This window comes from Podarcis filfolensis (genome assembly GCF_964270895.1).
Source record: "Podarcis filfolensis genome assembly, chromosome: 1".
Classification (NCBI taxonomy): domain Eukaryota; kingdom Metazoa; phylum Chordata; class Lepidosauria; order Squamata; family Lacertidae; genus Podarcis; species Podarcis filfolensis.
The window spans coordinates 126,941,564-126,956,988 of record NC_139604.1 but is presented as its reverse complement, the minus strand read 5'-3'; positions in this window follow the sequence as shown (position 1 = coordinate 126,956,988).

The following is a 15,425-nucleotide window of genomic DNA, read 5'->3' as shown; positions in this document are numbered from 1 at the left end:
ATATGAGCACTTTAAAAAAACCAATTCTCTCTCTTTCTCTCTTTTGCCAGTCAAATCCAGATCTGACTGTTCTTATCCACTCTGTTCACGCAAGCTAGTATTCAGTCCACATGCTGCTAGTTAGGTTGCAATCTGAAGTGCACTTAGGTAGAAAAAACTACAATTTGATTTCACTCCAGTTCCTTGGATAGCACAGCGAAGACTTTGGCTGGATCTAGACACATTAAAAAGAAGAAATGTTTCGGGAAAATGCGTTGTAAACCTCGTAAGGGGAAAATCATGTTACCAAAAGACGGAACTCCACAGCGCCATCTGGTGTCACAGTGCTAAAATGCATTTAAAACACTTTTTAAAAATTATTATTGATGCAGCTGAGTCCTTTCTTTCCAGTGACTGGGACTGTCAGTATCCATTGCTTCCCTTAGTGACTAGGCCACACCAAGCCTTTGGAGGAAACCATTTCTACTTTGCACAGCTTGGGGAAGGTTACAAAAGTTGCACATGGGGTTTGCTTGCATGATCTAGAAAGAACCTTTCCTTAAATGTTTGAGTCTCAAGCTGTTGGTGCAGAGCAAAAATGGCTGGGTCAGGGCTGTCACATCGCTGCAAACTGGCGGTAGCACACGTTTCCAGTATTGCAGCCGCATAACACGAGCAATTAAAGACGTGTGCATGGAGTGCCAAAGCCACAATAGACTTCAGGATGCAAATAGAGCATCCACAGAGCCTGCTTGTGCATTGAACTCAACCAATGGCCTGGTTTCTCTTGGGTCAAGCAGTAAGCAAAGTACCCTTGCATTATTCCATTTGCAAAGCATGCTCTCTGGGTTGGGGGCATTCAAGATCCTTTTGCTCTTTGATTAGAGCCTCCTTTACAAAATGCAGATGGATAATTCTGACTCTTGTAATGCATGGAGTTCGCATTACAAGATCCCCCCCCCCCACAGAGGAAAGAGAATTTTAACCGGATAAGCATCGATCCCGTTCCATCCTCCGATCTTGATAAAGGAATACGAAGCCGAGCCAGAACGTTTTGTCTATCTGTTCCAGGATTGTTTAGCAACAGCTCCCCAGGCCTGAAGGGACACGGGTGATGCTGTGGGTTAAACCACAGAGCCTAGGACTTGCTGATCAGAAGGTCGGTGGTTCGAATCCCCGCGACGGGGTGAGTTCCCGTTGCTCGGTCCCTGCTCCTGCCAATCTAGCAGTTCGAAAGCACATCAAAGTGCAAATAGATAAATAGGTACCGCTCCAGCAGGAAGGTAAACAGCGTTTCTGTGCACCGCTCTGGTTTGCCAGAAGCGGCTTAGTCATGCTGGCCACATGACCCGGAAGCTGTATGCCGGCTCCCTCGGCCAGTAAAGTGAGATGAGCGCTGCAACCCCAGAGTCGGCCACGACTGGACCTAATGGTCAGGGGTCCCTTTACCTTTACCCCAGGCCTGAGCTGAGGGTCTTTCCCTATCACCTGCCACCTGACCCCTTAAAGTGGAGAAGGATAGAACTGGGACCCTTCCGCATGAAAAGGCATGATTCTGCCACTGAGCTATGGCAGAGGTTTATGCGAAGCGCGCAGAACAAATTGGCTCACACAAACACCATACTTTTAAAGCACATTCGATGCACATTTAAAGCACATGACTTTCTCCAAGGAATCCTGGGAGCTTAAAGGGTTGTTGGCACATCCAGTAGGTTAAATAAATCAAATAACTCCAATGGGTCTACTCTGAGTAAAATTTAAATGAATACAGACTTCTTCTGTTGTCACAGTGGGTGGCCAGATACCTCTTAGAAGCCCCTAAGCAGGAGTGAGTGCCCCACACTCTCCCCACTTGCCATTCCCAACAAATAAGCTCAGCCTGGATAGCTCAGTTGGTTAGAGCATGGTGCTGATAACGCCAAGGTTGCAGGTTTGATCCCCGCATGGGACAGCTGCATATTCCTGCATCGCAAGGGGGTGGGCTGGATGATCCTCAGGGTCTCTTCCAGCTCTCTGAAAATGAAACACGTAACTCTGGAACGACCTATTTCTTTAACGCTGATTTTTTTTATTTTTTAAAAAGCATATACGAGGTAGAATTTTTGGAGCAGGTTTTTGGCTTGATTGCTAGTGCCGTTTCCACTTCCAGCATTTATGCTTCTTTTCATCTGCGATGGCATTTATCATTGTGGGTTCTCCCTCACCCCATGTTTAACTTCACCCCATTGACTATTGATGAGCTCTTTTGGGGAGGATGCGTGTGATTATGCAGCAGCTGCATTCCACCACCTGCTCCTCATAGAAATTGTACATATCTCTTCAAGCCAGGGACTGCTGGCGCTTGTAAAAACCATGTCTCGCAATCACCCTTCTGTCTGATGCAAAGGGAACTGCAGATGCACAGTAATTGGTGTGTGTTTTCTTTTCCCACACCCCATCGCGGCTTTTTGAGATCTGGAGCGGAGGTGAACCTTCAGAAACATCTCCTCTGCTTCATTGCCACGGCCTCTGCTTTGTATTCTGCCTGCGTCTCCAGCCTGCCATTGATCTGTTGTGCGGGCATAGATTTCTGTGAAGCGCTGGGCTTTGAGGGCTGTGAATGAGTCTTGTGTTATTAAGAGGAGGAGAGAGACGAGCAATCATTGATCCTGTAGGGTGACGCAAGGTCAGGAGGAAAGGCTTGGAGATAGCTGCAGAAGGGCATCGGATGGCAGGCATTTGCGTGTAGCGAAAGTGTTGGGGCTTTTGCACTCTGGTCTCCAAGAGAAGGATTATATCGACAAAGGGGAACCTGAAGTTCTCCAGATGTTGCTGGACTATGAAATATACTCGGAGTTGAGAGTGGATTTCATGCTCTTTATTCAGCTCATAGCGGTGAGGAGGAATGGAAGTTCCCCCAGAATGTCTGCCTTATATACATTATTTACACAATGGGCCCCACGTGATTGGCTAATTCCGGGATTCTCCTGTAAGCCAATCAGGTTGTGGATTCCCTTCCACTTGGAGCTGGATTGGGTGGCTCCTGTGGACCAGTCAGACTGCTGCATTCTGGATTCTATTGTTCTAGGACCAACCAGACTGTTGCATTCTGAATCCTATTGTTCTAGGACCAATCAGACTGCTGCATTCTGAATCCTATTGTTCTAGGACCAATCAGACTGATCCCTTTTGGATCCTGTTCAACTCAGTACATAACAGACTACAAGCCACATCATCTCATGCTTGGTGATGGGAGTTGGAGGTCAACACCTGGAGAGCCACAAGTCCCCCATTGCTGAAGTAATGGTGGAGTAGTGGCGTTGTCCCAAGCAAAATGCCACCCCCCTTCTCTCCCACTTCCTCATTCGTCAACAGCACCCACACCTCTATGGTTGCTACTTAGAGCCATCTGTCTTCAAGCTCCTTGCTCTCCTGCTTTTAAGGCTCGTCGGGTTCTGGGAGATGGTGGATCTGGAATGCTTTTTAGTGATAACGTGTCAGCCAGCTGCTCCAGCTCTGCCTCCTTCTCTTCTCCCATTATTTCCCAACTTCTCATCTTCCTCTGAGCTGTGACCTCTCTCAAACCCCTGCTGTAATTCTGAACTGTCTTCTCCTTCTCTGGAAGGGTTAGGCTGGGGAGGCGGTCTCCACCATTCCTCTTCTGCCTAGTCCCTGAACCACCCCAGTGGTCAGGTTCCCTGCCTGATCAGCCATATACCACCCTCTGCCCTCAAAAGGGACTAGTGGACATCACCTAGACACAGCTGCTAGGCTCCACCTCCTGAGTCCCAAGGGGCTCTTAATCCTTGAAGGACAGGTAGCAACTGGCTAACTGTTGTGGAGGTACTGTCCATCCCACAGGAGCTCAGGGTTGGGCTGTAGACCCTAAGGCAATGGAAAACTTATGCTCTAAATGAAAAGCTACTAATAAAGCTGAAGATAGAATTTTATTTATCATATGCACCTCTCATAACTTTATTTTATTACAGTTATGAATTTCCTATAAAACATTTCAAAGAGATTTAACAATAACAATATGTGGCACAATGGCTCTTATCATTGAAAGGCCTTTTTAGTATTTATCATGAAACATCTTTATAAGACTCTTAGTGGAGGGGCAGGCAGAGGGATGAATTAAAACGTGTGGTCGTTGTCCCCCTCCAACTTACAATGAAATAAGAAAAAAACACTAGTCTGTGTTTAGATGCCGAAAAGGCTTTTGACAGAATTGAATGTCAATTCCGTGGGAATATATTACAAGCTTTGGGTACTTAGGTAAGCTTCATAAACTGAGTCAGAAGTATTTATAATGCCCTGTGGACAAAGATATTAGTAAATGGAAATATCTCTGATCCAGTTACATTAAGCCAAGGAGCTAGGCAAGATTGTTCCCTCACCATTACTATCTATACAAAACCCCTCAGTACAACAGTTAGAATTAATATGCATATCAAGGGTATAATCTTGGGTCAATGTAAAAGAAAAAATCTTTATGCAGATGATGTGGCCATCACCTTGCTTCAGTCTGAAAGTTCTATATCTGGTGTTTCTTTTTGACTTATATAAGATAAAAGTTATAAAAACAGAATGGATGAACTTAAACTTGCAATCTTTGGAAATAGAAACCTTACAGGATAGAATCCCTAGTCCAGAATTTTTCTTGATATAACTCAAAAGGTTCCCAATTCTGAGAGTAAACAGGACGTAGGTGCTGTAATTCCTAGAGATGAATGGATTTGAATTTCTTAAAATGTTAAAACGTAATACCAATTAAAATAAAATAAATGATTATAAAATACAGCATTGGTGAAAAAAATTGCAATCTCCAACAGGATATATATGAGATATATTGGAATTCAGTTGCATTCATATATTTTGGCATCGTACACAAATCAAGCCCTTTCAGCAGGAGATGTTAAATAAGATAAATGACATAACTGGATGTAATATAGCTTTAAATCCAAAGCAAATCCTCTTTGGCTGCCTAAAAGGAACTGTTAATGACAGAGACCTAGAACTAAACAATGGTGTTATTAATAGCAAAGGAACTAGTAACAGCGGATAACTGGAAATCTCCTGGTAGGCCACATAAAAAGCAACGTCATATGGAAATCTGGTATATAACTCTCTTTTTCTTCTTCTTACTAAATTAATATGTTATAGAAGAAGGAAAGATGGATGTGCTGATAGCATATGTATGGAGAGCTTATCCATTAATTACTGGACCTTGAAATGTCACAATAATATTCAATCACATGTTTCGTTTTATATAATTTGAGTACTAGATTCTGGTTCTTGTAACGTAAGTACCAAGTCATCTGCAAATGCTCTCAATTTGTATTGAGATTAGAAATTGTTTCCAGAGATATTTTAAACAATTATACACACAAGGGCCGCAGAAAGAGATGGACATAGACAAATTTCTTAAGACTTATGGATTACAAAAAATTTCTTATGAAAGTAAAATAGGTTTGAATCAGAAAATAACTGAACAGGAAATAGAAGGTGCCATTCAAAACATGCAACTGGGCAAGTCCCCGGGACCGGACGGGCTTACTTCCAGATACTATAAAATGTTGAAGGAGTGGCTACTACAACCTATGAAGGAAGTTTGTAATGAAATTTTGGAGGGGAAAAGGGCACCAGAAACGTGGAAAGAAGCTTATATTACACTTATACCAAAGACTGAGACTGAAAAGAACCAACTTAAGAACTACCGCCCTATCTCGTTACTAAATGTGGATTACAAAATCTTTGCTGATATTTTGGCTAAGAGATTGAAAAAAGTTTTGATGGAGGAGATTCATAGGGACCAAGCGGGCTTTCTCCCGAGAAGACATATGTCAGATAATGTAAGGAATATAATAGACATTTTGGAAAAGCTAGAAGTGAACATAAATACTAAAGCAGTTTTGATATTTGTGGACGCGGAGAAAGCCTTTGACAATATCTCTTGGAGTTTTATGAAGAAGAATCTCCAGGGGATGGGGGTAGGCCAAGGATTTGAAAACGGTATAGGTGCAATATACTCAGAGCAGAAAGCAAAGTTAATTGTAAATAATGTGGTTACGGAAGAGTTTAAGATAGAAAAAGGGACACGTCAGGGGTGCCCAATTTCTCCATTACTTTTTATATCAGTCCTGGAGGTCTTGCTGAATATGATCAGAAGGGATCAGCTGGTTAAAGGGGTACAGGTCGGAGTTACTGAAGGATTGTTGTTAAGGTACACAGTGGAAATGGTTTTCCTTTTGTCTCAAAAAAACATCCTGAATTTGCTCAGTACATTCAACTGAGATTTTTAAAAATGAAGTCCATAATGATTATAAATAAATAAATAAAATAGAGCATTTTCCTGTTGTTTTATCACATCTTTAATAAAAAGGACTGGTGGGTGGGGGATCAGGAGCCGCAGAAAACACTCTGTTCATCTATTGCACATTTGTTTGGGGTTTTTTGCTGCTCCCCTGCGAGAAGCAATACCGCTTTTTTGACAGCATCTAGCAACCACAGGGATGCGGATGGCGCTGTGAGTTAAACCACTGAGCCTAGGGCTTGCCGATCAGAAGGTCGGTGGTTCAAATCCCTGCAACGGGGTGAGCTCCCATTGCTCAGTCCCTGCTCCTGCCAACCTAGCAGTTCAAAAGCCCGTCAAAGTGCAAGAAGATAAATAGGTACCACTCTGGCTGGGAAGGTAAACGGCGTTTACGTGCGCTGCTCTGGTTCGCCAGAAGCGGCTTAGTCATGCTGGCCACATGACCCGGAAGCTGTACGCTGGCTCCCTCGCCAATAAAGCGAGATGAGTGCCACAACCCCAGAGTCGTCCGCGTCTGGACCTAATGGTCAGGGGTCCCTTTACCCTTTACCAGACTACGAATGCATTGCACCCACAAACCAATAAAAAAAGTTGCATATATAGGTGACGGAATCATTCTACAGGCAGACCGGAGGAATGTGGGTATGGCTTGACGCAACTTTATTTTTCAGACCTTCCTAAGGCAAATTTGTGCAGCGGCCTTCAGGCCTTTGGAACTGCCTTGTCATATGACGTTAGGGCAAGTCCTCAAGGTACCAACTTTTTAATACAAAGGAACTATCCCTAAATGATAAACACAGTCTTTACAGGTGACTTTTCCCTTTCCACCTCACATTCCTTATCCCTTTCTGCCTCATGGCACTATCCTTGCACCCTGTGCTTTTCTTCCTGCTGTTCTTCATTACAAGTAGCGGTGCCAACAGCAGATTCCAAGGGTGGCATTGGAGGAGGAAGGTGGCCAACAGTGGCATGGACCAGCCTGGAGATCTGGATCCCAGGGGCAGGACCTCCAAGGCTGGCAGCTTTAGGAGCCCTGGATGTCCCTCTGCAATTCACCTGGGATGCCCACTTGTGAACTCTGTAGTCTGCAGCACTGCCTGTCAGCAGCCAAGCAAACTACAGCGTGACAACAACCTTACTTTTTATTATATAGAAAGATATAGCAACTATTCGACACTCTTCTGAGTTGACATGTGTATGTGTCATTTTGAAACTGAGGACTTGATCCCAGCATGGATTATTGAGGGAGCGCTCTAACTGAAACCCACAAGCTCTACCCCTTGACCTCCCCTCCTCCCAATTTTAGCCAAATCATGACTTTCTGAGAACAGTTGCTAAGAAGCCACCATCCCTCTGCCCTCTTCCCACCCCCACAAGCAATTTGAACACTTCTTGAGAATTTCACCTCATTTTCTAACACGATTCTGGATTAATTTAGCTCTTTGTGTTGCCTCAGTGCGCTCAGTTAATTACTTTGAAGGTTGTTCCATTCTGCCTTCACTTTAATTACCGGTACTCCTGGGACCACACGAGCCTCCTGCTTGTGTTTCTCTAATATGGCTTGAGTTTTTGATATGCCTCCCTTGTGGGATGCTGCTCCTTGCACAGTTTACCGTGTCATGGATACACAGACAGGGCCCTGATGTAATTTTAGCTCCTGCTGACCTTACGCAGCTTTACATAATTGGCTGGTGTTCAGCAGGGAACGTGGTGCATTCTGGAGAGTGTAACCAGCTTCAACTTGAAACCATCTGAGCCAAAAGCAGCGACTTAGTGTGGACTCCCATAGGCTTGCCAGTTTGGCTGTCCCAGACAGGAAGCAAAACGAAGAGGGGCCACCTTCTTTTTTCAGTCCCAAGGGTGCTATTAATGGTCAGCCACCCCATCTAGGGAGAAGTAGCCAATGTAAATGAATGTGCACACACACACATAAAGACCTTCTTTTATACCCAACAGATCACTCCTGCCTTCTGAAGGAGAGGGCATCCTGCAGATACCATTTTATTAGGACGTTCATTTCACACCATGTCAGAACTGGTCCTTTAGGGTGGTAGAACCTGCCTTTTAGAACTGCTTCCCATTCTGCGTTCCTCCTCTGTTGTCTTTTGGGTACCTGCTACAGATGTTCCTCTTTCAACAAGCCTTCTAAATGGAGATTTGCATTGGATTCGCATTGATTTTATTTACGTATGCTATTGTTGTTTTAAACTCTTTCCGCACACATCGGGTGTTTTTTTTAAAAAATGTTTTTATATATGCAGTTCAAAAGCTGTTTTCAGATATGTTACTGCTATGGATTCGTTTTTATTATATTGCAAATCGCTCCAGGGTGCCTTACGGAAGGCAATTTGTAAGCACACAAATAAACAAATAAAAGACATGCAATATACTTACAGCACACAAGCACACATGCAGATGTACACACACACACAAACACACCCACCAGCATTTTAAGCCACTCATTGCAGTGCAGAAATTGGGTTAGCTGGGAGCACTGCCTTTTGCTGTGTAGAGAACAGAGTGTTTGGGCTACCATCTGGGAGACCAGAGTTTGAACCCCTACTTAGCATTGAAGCTCACTGGGTGGCCTTGGGGCAGTCTCTCTCTCTCTCTCTCCTACCTCACAAGGTTGTTGTGAAGATGAAATGGAGAAACAGAGAACTATGTATACCACCTTGATCTTCCTGGGGCAAAGGTGGGATATAAATATGGTTTGAAGCTCAACATCAAAAAAACGAAGATCATGGCCACTGGTCCCATCACCTCCTGGCAAATAAAAGGGGAAGAAATGGAGGCAGTGAGAGATTTTACTTCATGATCACTGTAGATGGTGACAGCAGCCACAAAATGAAAAGACGCCTGCTTCTTGGGAGAAAAGCAATGACAAACCTAGACAGCATCTTAAAAAGAAGAGACATCACCTTGCCAACAAAGGTCCATATAGTTAAAGCTATGGTTTTCCCAGTAGTGGTGTATGGAAGTGAGAGCTGGACCATAAAGGATGCTGATCGCCGAAGAATTGATGCTTTTGAATTATGGTGCTGGAGGAGACTCTTGAGAGTCCCATGGACGGCAAGAAGATCAAACCTCTCCATTCTGAAGGAAATCAGCCCTGAGTGCTCCCTGGAAGGACAGATCCTGAAGCTGAGGCTACAAGACTTTGGCCACCTCATGAGAAGAGACGATTCCCTGGAAAAGACCCTGATGTTGGGAAAGATGGAGGGCAGAAGGAGAAGGGGATGACAGAGGACGAGATGGCTGGACAGTGTTCTCGAAGCTACCAGCATGAGTTTGACCAAACTGCGGGAGGCAGTGGAAGACAGGAGTGCCTGGCGTGCTCTGGTCCATGGGGTCACAAAGAATTGGACACGACTAAATGACTAAACAGCAACAAATGTGACAACGAGGAGGAGGATGACTTGGGATGTTTTGGTGGGTCAAAATTAAAACCACGACCAGCTTCTATTCGAACCCTGCCCCCTACCTTGCTGAACATGTAGCATGACACTAGCATGGGCTGCACGCATGTCATCTGGGAACCTAATCTATCCACCCCTTGTTTCAAGAATGTTATTTCTGTCCCTCTGTTCTGGTGGCTGTGAGCTGCACAGCCAGATCCTATGTACGACCACTCTGCACTCAACTGGTTCCATTATCAGACGTTACTCCATGTTAGCTCCTGCAGCAGAGAAACTGTTAGGAGTCCAGAGCTACAAATTACCATGTTACCTATGGAGAGATGTATCGTCATACATGTGCAATTTCATCCTCCTACAATAACCAGAAGTGGGTCAGGAGAAATCTTTATTATTATTATTATTATTATTATTATTATTATTATTATTAGGAATTTCAGCATAACAAATTATCAAAACATATCATCTTCATTATTACCCCGCAGTTTTTCCCCCTCCCCCCTCGCCGAGAAAAACCCTCCCCCCCCAGACTTCCCTCAGCTCCTGTCTCTGATTTTTCAATACATGTTATTCTCTGCATATTGTAAAATTGTAAAGATACTTAAATTATCTGTTATGTTAACAATCAATAAATTTGCGTATTCAAAACCTGCCAAGGAGTCCAATTCATTTTGTTGTTTTTTTAAAGTAGTTTGTAAAAAGGTTCCCATTCTTCTTTAAAGTCACAGTTGTCCTTGTCTTGCAGTTTGTATGTCAGTTTCGCCAATTCTGCATAATCCATCCATTTCTCTTGCCACTGTTCTTTTGTCGGGATTTCCTCATTCTTCCATAGGGAAAATGAGTGACCCTCATACCTTTCCTCAAAACCAAGCCCTGCTGAGTTCAATAGGACTTTTATTCCCAGGGAAACGTGGTGGGATAGCTGCCTTGGCCTAAGCAGCTGGCCAGCCCCCCCCCCCGCAGCCACCCTTGTTTCTCTGCCATTGACCCAGAAGTTGAAACCGCGAATCTCTTTGCCCTTGTCCTGCGGGAGGCGCCTGTCAAAACTGCAAGGTGACCTTCCTTCTTGTATCTGAGCCAAGGCTATATAGCGTGAGCCTTGAAACTCAATGACATGGTTCTCGCGATGGGCCAAATTGCCTTTCCTCTCATTATTCAGACCTAACGCTCCCTTGTGAAATATTGTTTCCTGGATGAGCTTAAACAAACTTGGACGGGAACGAGGAGCAGGGAGGTGGTGGAGGTGCTACCTGCTTCTTGTGCTTCGCCGAGTGTGTTTCTGGAATGTTCTACAGCAAGAACATGGGCGGAAATGACACTAAATGGGGTGAGCAAAAAGATTCCTGCATCGCAGGGGGTTGGACTAGATGACCCTCATGGTCCCTTTCAACACTACAGTTCTATGATTCTCTGATTGTAGATGCTGCCTGCTGAAAGCGAGACGCTTCAGGAGTGGGGGAGTATTTTCACTCCACCTTTTAGGGTGAGCTTAAGTTGGGGACAGCATCTTAAAAAGTAGAGACATCACCTTGCCAACAAAGGTCCATATAGTAAAAGCTATAGTTTCCCCCGTAGTGATGTATGGAAGTGAAAGCTGGACCATAAAGAAGGCTGATCGCCAAAGAATTGATGCTTTTGAATTATGGTGCTGGAGGAGACTCTTGAGAGTCCCATGGGCTGCAAGAAGATCAAACCTATCCATTCTTAGGGAAATCAGCCCTGAGTGCTCACTGGAAGGACAGATCCTGAAGCTGAGGCTCAAATACTTTGGCCACCTCATGAGAAGAGAAGACTCCCTGGAAAAGACCCTGATGTTGGGAAAGATGGAGGGCACAAGGAGAAGGGGACGACAGAGGACGAGATGGCTGGATAGTGTTCTCGAAGCTACCAGCATGAGTTTGTCTAAACTGCGGGAGGCAGTGGAAGACAGAAGTGCCTGGCGTGCTCTGGTCCATGGGGTCACGAAGAGTCGGACATGACTAAACGACTAAGCAACAACAAGTTGGGGAGACAGCAGTAGAGGCGAGAGGGCTATTGCTTCCTATAAAAGCATACAGTGGTACCTCTGGATGCGAACGGGATCCATTCTGGAGCCCCATTCGCATCATGAAGCAAACGCAACCCGTGTCCGTGCGTCTGCGCGTGCGCAGATTCGCCGCTTCTGCGCATGCGCGTGACGCCATTTTGAGCATCTGCGCATGTGTGAGCGGCGAAACCTGGAAGTAACGCACTCCGTTACTTCCGGGTCTCCGCGGAGTGCAACCTGAAAATACTTAACCTGAAGCTACTTCAACCTGAGGTATGACTGTACTGCATATTTGGTGGGGGGGACTGGTTGTATTCCTGTATTTTGGATCTGCTCGTGGTTATCGTGGCCCCCATATATTAGCTGTTTCAGTTTATGATGATGTCTTAAGAGGATGTATAATAATCGATCTGCACTGCTTTAAAATATGGATTTGTAAGTTGTATTTATTTGTGGTGTTTTTACGATGCCGTAAACCACTCAGAGATTTGTTGGAAATATTCTTATTAATTTATTAATCACCTTCCTCAAGAGCCCCAAGGTGATGTACAAGATGCAGTAAAAACAGCCCAGTAACCCACACCGAAAATAACAGCATATAAATTTAAAAAGAATACTGAGCAGAGACCAATTTGTCTAGCTGGGAAAGTTAACCGGAACAAAAAAGTCTTCCGTTGTTTCCGGAAGGTGCCAATAGTGGATGCCTGTCCTGTCTCAAAATATGAAAGACTGGAGGAACAAAACCAGTCTGTTTCCCAGACTACCATTTTGGGAATAGTACTGAACAGATCCTTTGAGATGTGAGATGGGCTTCTGGGAGAGCACACTCCTTAGCACCAGGGCTACAATTTCAGACTCTAATGGACTTCCTGGGGGCGGGGAGAAGGTCTCTCTTTAAATGGTAATGTGCAGAAGTACAGGGTTCAGATCAAGGGAAGTAATAGTCCCGCTCTATTTTGCCTTGGTACAGTCCATGCCTGGCGTTCTGTGTCCAGTTCTGTGTGCCACAATTTAAGAAGGGTTTTGACAAGGTGGAACGTGTGCAGAGGAGGGTGACCAAGATGATCATGGGTCTGGAAACCAAGCCTGATGAGGAACAGTTGAAGGAGCTGGGTACATTTAGCCTGGAAAAGGGGAGATATGATGTTTGCTGTTGTTGTTTAGTCGTTTAGTCGTGTCCGACTCTTCGTGACCCCATGGACCAGAGCACGCCAGGCACGCCTGTCTTCCACTGCCTCCTGCAGTTTGGTCAAACTCATGCTGGTAGCTTCGAGAACACTGTCCAGCCATCTCGTCCTCTGTCGTCCCCTTCTCCTTCTGCCCTCCATCTTTCCCAACATCAGGGTCTTTTCCAGGAAATCGTCTCTTCTCATGAGGTGGCCAAAGTATTGGAGTCTCAGCTTCAGGATCTGTCCTTCCAGTGAGCACTCAGGGCTGATTTCCTTCAGAATGGATAGGTTTGATCTTCTTGCAGTCCATGGGACTCTCAAGAGTCTCCTCCAGCACCATAATTCAAAAGCATCAATTCTTCGGCGATCAGCCTTCTTTATGGTCCAGCTCTCACTTCCATACACCACTACTGGGAAAACCATAGCTTTAACTATACGGACCTTTGTTGGCAAGGTGATGTCTCTTCTTTTTAAGATGCTGTCTAGGTTTGTCATTGCTTTTCTCCCAAGAAGCAGGCGTCTTTTCATTTTGTGGCTGCCATTGCTACACCTTTTCCAGCCATTGCCTTCTTCCCAGGCAATGATTTGGGTTGATTCAACCTGCATTCACATGAACCAGTGTGGTGTAGTGGTTAAGAGTGGTAGACTCGTAATCTGGTGAACCGGGTTCGCTTCCCCGCTCCTCCACATGCAGCTGCTGAGTGACCTTGGGCTAGTCACACTTCTTTGAAGTCTCTCAGCCCCAGTCACCTCACAGAGTGTTTGTTGTGGGGGAGGAAGGGAAAGGAGAATGTTAGCCGCTTTGAGACTCCTTCGGGTAATGATAAAGCGGGATATCAAATCCAAACTCTTCTTCTTCACGTGGTATGTAACTTTTTATCATCTGTTTCCAATGTGCAAATAGTTTTGTTTAAGTGGTATGTAAATCTTGGTAACTAAATATATTACGTTCACTGTTTCTAAAGCCTGTTTTTGAACAATGTTTTATATCATGCTATGTAAAGAGAGACAGTGCAGGGTAGTGGTTAGAGTGTTGGACTGGGACCTGGGAAGTAAAGGGAAAGGTACCCCTGACCATCAGGTCCAGGCGCGGATGACTCGCTTTATTGGCCGAGGGAGCCGGCGTACAGCTTCCGGGTCATATGGCCAGCATGACTAAGCCACTTCTGGCAACCCAGAGCAGCGCACGGAAATGCCGTTTACCTTCCCGCCGGAGTGGTACCTGTTTATCTACTTTCACTTTGACGTGCTTTAGAACTGCTAGGTTGGCAGGAGCTGGGACCAAGCAATGGGAGCTCACTCCATCGTGGGGGATTCGAACAACCACCCTTCCGATCGGCAAGCCCAAGAGGCTCAGTGGTTTAGACCACAGCGCCACCCGCGTCCCTTGGGACCTGGTAGATCCTCACCCAGTCATGAAGCTCACTGGGTAACCTTGGGCCAGTGACTGCCTCTCTGCCTAACCTACCTTGCAGAGTTGTTGTGGTGAACAAATGAGGATGGGGAGAACCATGTATGCCAAGTTAAGCTCCTTGGGCAGGGGAAGGTAGGATATGAATGCAATATAAAAAACAAACTGCTTTGCAATTATTATTATTATTAAGTAGTATATATATATATATATATATATATATATGTAAATAAGCATATAATGTCTACTATTTTTCAGTCTATTTTAATTGCTTTTAAAAGTGTGTGACATTTTATGATAACCACTTAGATTTTTTCTTTAAAAAAAAATATGCAGTATATAAATCTTACTAGAAAAATATAATGGGTGGAAATCGGAATACAGTGTTGCACTCTTCTAATCATTCCCTCTGCGCAAGCATTTCAGCTTTCCAGATGGAACGGTTTTCTCTCTCCTCCCTGCACTGTGTTCTGTTTCTGGGGGCTGTCCTGACCCCATCGCAGCCGATTTCAGGGGACTCAGGGAGCACGTGGGAGGAGGCGAGGGGTGTTTGTGCAAGGCTCAGTTGGAGGAGCAGAAATCCTTGACCAGGGTATCTGCTGATGGGGCTGGTCATGTGAATCCCACCCAGTACGTCTCCTATTTTCAAAGCTTTCTTGCTATTTTAAGAATAAATACCAATTTCCTGTAAACAGGATTTTTTAAAAAATAATATTGGTAGATAAATCTGTTAAATAAATAAATGTGAGCAAAAATAAATACACCTGAACACATCCACCCGCCGGTCGTAATGCCCCTCCCCCTTTCCTTATTCCACAAGCCACTTTTCCTGCTTTACCGGGGTTGGACTGGATGACCTTTGGGAGACCCTTTCTACAGTTCTGTGGTTCTGCCTCGCTGGCTCCATCCCCACAACTAACCAGCCCCTCCCCTCCCTCCCGCCTCCCACCGTCCCTGCGCTCCCACTGGGCTGGGGGCCGAGTGTGCTCCCCCCTAAAAAAAACCTCCTTCCCCGCCTCTCGAGCATCTCAGCAGGACATTCGGCGAGGGCCCTCTCGAGCCGCTCCGGAGATGCTGCGAGAGCGTCACCGCCTCTTAGCAACGAGCCTAGCAACGAGCCCAACATCTTTCC